This window comes from Phallusia mammillata, chromosome 2 (assembly GCF_965637545.1).
Source record: "Phallusia mammillata chromosome 2, kaPhaMamm4.hap1.1, whole genome shotgun sequence".
In the NCBI taxonomy this organism is placed as follows: Eukaryota; Metazoa; Chordata; class Ascidiacea; order Phlebobranchia; family Ascidiidae; genus Phallusia; species Phallusia mammillata.
In genome coordinates, this window is record NC_137253.1 from 1,361,917 (window position 1) to 1,367,916 (window position 6,000).

Sequence of the window (6,000 nt, forward strand, 5' to 3'; positions counted from 1 at the left end):
AAACGATTTAAACGATTTCTTCTATTTTACTTTCGCAACGTCTTGGTGATTTTTTAATGTTTTTAATTGCCCTCATAGGATATATGCATTTGACCTTTAACCTTGTTATCGCATTGCAAATACGGTAGTCCAAAACTCCAAATACATTGCTTTATGCTTTCACACATTTTGTTTGACTAGATTGCAGTTTGGAGTGTACAGTGGAGCATATTGATCGTGAAAAATTAACAGAATTAATAAGCAAAAATGAAATGGTGGATAAACAGAACGATGGTGCACAAAGTGAAGTTTGGATGAATTTTTCACTGTTGTTAAATATTAAAAACATGGCTGCGAGTGCATCAGGTGAATAGTATTAAATAGTGCTGGAAAAGACCTATGCATTGAAAAATAAGTGCCTAAAGTAGTTATACATATATCTGTAAAACAATATTGTAAATGAGATGATGAGATGAGTTTATTTCGCTTGGTGAACATAGCGACACAATAGCACTAAAACAATCACCAAGCCGGAAATAGCTGCGCAACGTTAAGACGTTATGGAGCGCAAAACAATGAAGGGCACAATTGGTGGATCATGGTTGAACGCGCTGCAGCTACACCGTATTAAAAGGCGTTAGGTGACGGGGGCTCACAAGAAGGTGAGGTTGGCGCATTGTGGGTAAACTCGACTGGGGGGGTAACGTTGGTGGGACCAATCGAGGGGGCCCTATGAACTAACCACCCGTGTTAGGGAAAGAGGGTGGGGTTCGACAGGAAAAGAAACCACCGAAAGAAACCCTGTCGGATAGTTTCAAGCGCCGGAAGAAAGGACACACAAAATCGTTTACAATTTAGTTTAAACTTTGGAGTTATGGGATTATCAGTTATTTGATTAATAAAGTCATTGATTTATATTAAATGACACTGAATTTTATAAGTTGTGTAAGAAATAAATAATTAGAACACCGAAATAAATGAAAATGCTACCCCAGTAAGTTTTTTCATTATCCTCCTTATGCATGTTTTTTTTCTTCTGTGAATGTCTTACAAAGCTGTGAATGCACTGTCCTGTCATTGCTACTGCCAATGTTTACTTACCATTCACACTGCATTCATGTGAGTTTTTCTCAGGAATGTCTGATTTTTCACAATACTGGAGTGGTTTTTTGACTTTTAATTGCAAAACATTTTACAAAAAGTGTTATTCTTTCTTTCTGTTCACTCAGTCTTATTGGTACTAACAACTTAAAAGAAAAAGTTTTTTGTCATAACTGGTTTGTTTTGCTTGGATACTACCACAGTGATTTAACCTTCAATTTCCTTTGCAACAAGTGTTATTCCTTCTTTCTGTTCAGTTCAAATGTTCATTTATTTTCAGGTCTTATAGGTAATATTAACTTAAAAAGTAGGAACAGGAATTGTTTGTGACATCGAGTATTATCAGGAGTCGGAGTGTAATATTGCGTCTTTCATCAGGAGCAGGACTGGAGTCGGAGTTAATTTTTACGGAGTCGGAGTCTAAAAATTTTGACTCCGTACACCTCTGACCTCTGGTTTTCACGCCTGCTGTACGAGACTTTATTGTTTTACTCATCCGATCTGTGTTAAGTTAAACAAATATATGTAGCGAAGAAGGCAAAAAAAGGGTGTGGTTGCAGTGAATGTTAAACAAGTGGGGAATCAAATTACTAACTTAAAAACGCTTTTTGTTTACAAGCAAAAGGAAATTTCAAATTGAACTTATAAACCATCGCATGAAATCCCATGATTGATTTTGTGTGATGTCACAGACCAAACGCATGCAATTTGCGTGACTGTGTACTGCATTGCTAACTGAGGTAAGTTTTTTTTAATTTTTCCGCTGCTTTCAAAGCTCAATCTTGCGTCACATTTCCATGACATGATTTACTTTATAACATCAACAAAATTCTGCATGTTTCACTTAGTATTGCTATGTATAGAATTGATTATGAAATGTAAATTATGAAACAAAATATATTTATTGTTGGTTTGTTTGTGATGCTCGCGTAGGTCCCATTCACCAGTCTAAAATATTATTTAATTCTTATCAAAGGGAAGAAATAATTTGAAGTTGATCTTAACTGGAGAAGTAACAATTCATGATTTCAACCGAACCAGCTGAATGAGGAAGTTGCAAAACAATCTACTGCTAACAATACAAAAATTTGACACTTTGTTATGAGCAACAGAAGTAAGTTGTAATGGATACCATTGTGTTATTGTACTGTATATATTAGCGTATGCAAATTAGCAAGTAAATCTATGTTTAAGTGTTACAATAATTTTCATTATATAGTTAGCCTATTGTACTTTATATCAATCCAATTTATTTTGCTTGATACAGTGACATGATCCACCAACAGCATACAAAAATGCAATTAGATGAGACTTCATTTAAATGGGAAAAGTTTTCATTGAATTAAGTGAGAAATCTTTCCATGTGCAAGAAGAGTGAAAAGCAGATGATTTAAACCAGGTTTGTTTGGATTATTCATATAAAGGATATATATTTATGGATCCCCTTCCTTAAGGGGTCACATATTGTATTTGTTTGTATTTTTTCTGTCTAACACTAAATTTTGCCGTGGGTTTGGTCAAAAAAGGTTGTTACAAATGTTCTTAAATTTATACACATGTTAGTTAAATTTAATCCTTGGTGCAATGTAAAGAGTTCTAATGCAGGGGTGTCCAGCACGCAACCAGCAGACTGCATGCAGCAGTTCATTTTGACAAGCTTTTTCTAACTTTTAGTAAGATTCACTTATTTTTCACCACTTAACCCCAAAATTATTGTTTGTAGGTTTACCAGTGTTAAAGGTCAGAAATACAAGAATGCTGTGCTGAAGATTTAAACAATTGTTTGTAGTGGGTCCCGTGTTAAGTATTTAAAATTTTAGCCTGTTCAACCAAATGGTTACCTTTACAGCCCTGAATAAGCAAATGTTTTTGTTAAATTGATTAAATCCTACAGCTAAACCAAATCACAGATGTTCCAAGGGCACCCTGGTGGTTTAATGCAGAGCAGGAGGTCTCTGCTTGATGCACAAATAGATGTTTTACTGGGTAGTAATTATGGGTCCCCTTCCTTGAAGGGGACACATTGTTTTTGTCCGTATTTTTTTTTCTTTTTTCTGTCTAACGCTGGTTTGTAACGCTTGTTTGGTAAAGAAAGAGTGCTTTAAATTTATTCAAATTTGGACATATGTTAGTTATCAAACCAAACTTGATCCTCCAGAAGTTTGACCCCGAATTACCCAGCGGTTCACCCACAGGCCCCCGAAACGTAAAAAATTTAACGCTGGTTCGTAACACTGGTTTGGTAAAGAAAGAGTGCTTCAAGTTTATTCAAACTTGGACATATGTTGGTTATTAAACCAAACTTGATCCTCCAGAAGTTTGACCCCGAATTACCCAGCGGTTCACCCACAGGCCCCCGAAACGTAAATGTGTCTAATGCTCGTTTGGTCAAGAAAGACACTGTAGACAGAAGTCCCAAGAGAGTAACTCATTGGTTTACGATAGCAGGAGGGCTCAGCTTGACGTCGGACAGACGTTTTACGAGACGTCGTTTCTGTAATTAGAAATCAGCTGTTTTTGCACAGCAATGCTATGTCGTTTTATTAAGTTATCACTCACATTTTCAGTTTTGGCAAAGGTTTCACACCTATGACGTGATTTAAACCTAATAAGCGTGCTTCGGTTTTGTATATGCCAAGCAAAACTTTGTTAATCAAAATAAAGATGAAAAAATAACCTTGACTTTTTTGCAAGATAAATGTTTTTTAAATGCTCGTTGTCAGGTTGGCCGCCGCATGACCACGGGTTACTTAAGGTCAATTAGTAGGTATTACTAACACAGTTCAGAACTTTCTTTCGTCATAAGGTAGCGTTTTTTGACAATCAATTTAGGAATCAATACACAAGACATGTATAAATTAGGCTAAATGGTATTGTTGAACACTAAGGACGGTTATTGAAAACGATGTCAAAAGGTCAAAGAGTCGTTTGGCATGTGTACCCTGAGAGGTTACTAGAGGTCAATGTTACTCGTTTTGCGAAACAAAGTTAAATGAAAAACAATTTGTTATGTATACACTTGTAGCAAATTGCTTTTTAATTTAATGTGTCTGTAACACAACTGTTACAGCTTTCTAGAAAAAAAATGCGTTTAAAACCTGACCTTGGACGACAATATCCGGGTTAAAGCAAAAGATTAAATTGAAGTATTTGTTTCGTCCTTTTTTATGTTTTTGTAATTATTTGACAATAATAGTGCAAAAAATAAGAACAATTGTTTTTTATTGTTGGGTTAATGCTTTCTAAAAATTTGTCCTTAAGAATCTAAAAATCACCGCAACATTTGTTTACCGCAAATCCGCACAAACGCGCGTGTGGGGACCCATTAGTTTTTGTTTACAAAAACAATCATATGTGTAGATCAAATGATGTGTATAGTAAAGTGATAAATATTGTATAGAACAAATAAAATGGAAGTATATCAGAAAGCCACTCTTCTAGTTTTGGTGATTAGAAATGAGGTGTTTTTGCCAGCAATGCTACATGTTTATCATGTTAGGATGCACTTTTTTCAGTTGGACTCTTCAGGTAATACATGTCAGGGTAAAAGTTGTTAATATTATATGGTCATAGTGTTGCTGCACAGCAGGGACTACTGTAGGTCAATGGTAAAGATTTTGTAATACAAAGTTAAGTGAAGAGCAATTTCTTACATATACATACCATTGCTGCAAAATCTCTTCATAACCCTTTGTATCTGTAGTGGGTTGACTGGGAAATTTTGTAGCTATTTTAGAACTGGCCTTAATATACAGGTCAAAGCTAGAGATTAAATTCTCAGATGATTGGAAATGTTTTTTTTTCGTACTTTTCTAAATATCTAACAAAATAATAATGGAAAAAAGAACATGAACAAAACCTTTTTAAGTTTGGATTGATGCTTTGTGCTAACTTTTCCCCAATAATAGAAAATAATCGCACCATCTTTAAATCATAACCGATTCACCTAAACACAGGTGTGGGGACCCATTCGCTTGCTTTCAAAAACATGGTGTGTATATGTAAATCAGTGTGTAAATCAGTTAAATATGACATGTAAAGTATAAAGTGAATATTATATAGAAAAGCCTCCCTTCCCATTTTTTTCTTTTAGAAATATGATTAACAAATTAACATCATAAATATTTACCTTTCTAAACTTCCAATGCTTTTTATTATTTTATAAACACTTGCAAGATTACGGGTTTTTACTGAGTTAAACAAATTTCAAAATATTCCAATGCTTATGTTGGTAACAAAAACTATCATGAACTAATAAAAACTGATTTTACCATTTGTTCTATTACATATCACTTGTTTACTTCGTTTTGATTTAGGGTTATTAAAAGACGAGAACCAATCCAACTGCAATGGCAGGTATTTAATTACAAATTTACTTTTGCAGGGTCCACAGAAAAATTGGTGATAAATGTGATTATATCCGAGCTTCTGACAATTATCGAGAGTTGCAGTTTACTTGTAGAAACTTGTTGGAAATGTACAGATGGTTGTGTTTGGTCAGTGCAGCTTTACAAGGTTGGTTGTTTCCAAACCGAGCCAGAACCCCAGTACTCGGTACCGACCATCGTTGTTTTAAATGCTCTGTGCTCGGCCGAGCAGTTGTACAAATTGACCCAAGCGTTAAATTTGCATATTTATGCCATGCTAACATAAACTGGTGAAAGGTCATCCAAGAACAAAATGACTGTTGTTTTAAATGCATTAGGTCGCGTACTTCTGGGGCCTGCTTAGTACACTGCTGTTGATTTAAGCCTGGAATAGGGAGTGTTTTTGTAAAAAGTTAACGCTGATAAAACTATAGTTTGCTTACAAATGTTGGATGTCAATTTTGTCCACAATTGTGATTTTGTTGCGAAACTTTTGCAGGGAGACGTATTGAGTAAAACTTGTGATTGACGTTATCAAGTACGAACTCCCAGC

General features: G+C 35.0%; 1 long non-coding RNA gene across 1 annotated transcript; it reads left to right on the plus strand.

Moving 5' to 3' along the window:
• Positions 1–1,396: 1,396 nt before the first annotated feature.
• LOC145214661 (uncharacterized) lies at positions 1,397–6,000 on the plus strand. Its single transcript, XR_013857096.1, has 5 exons — positions 1,397–1,820; positions 2,057–2,194; positions 2,348–2,479; positions 5,465–5,595; positions 5,947–6,000. It is a non-coding gene; the product is annotated as an uncharacterized LOC145214661 (long non-coding RNA).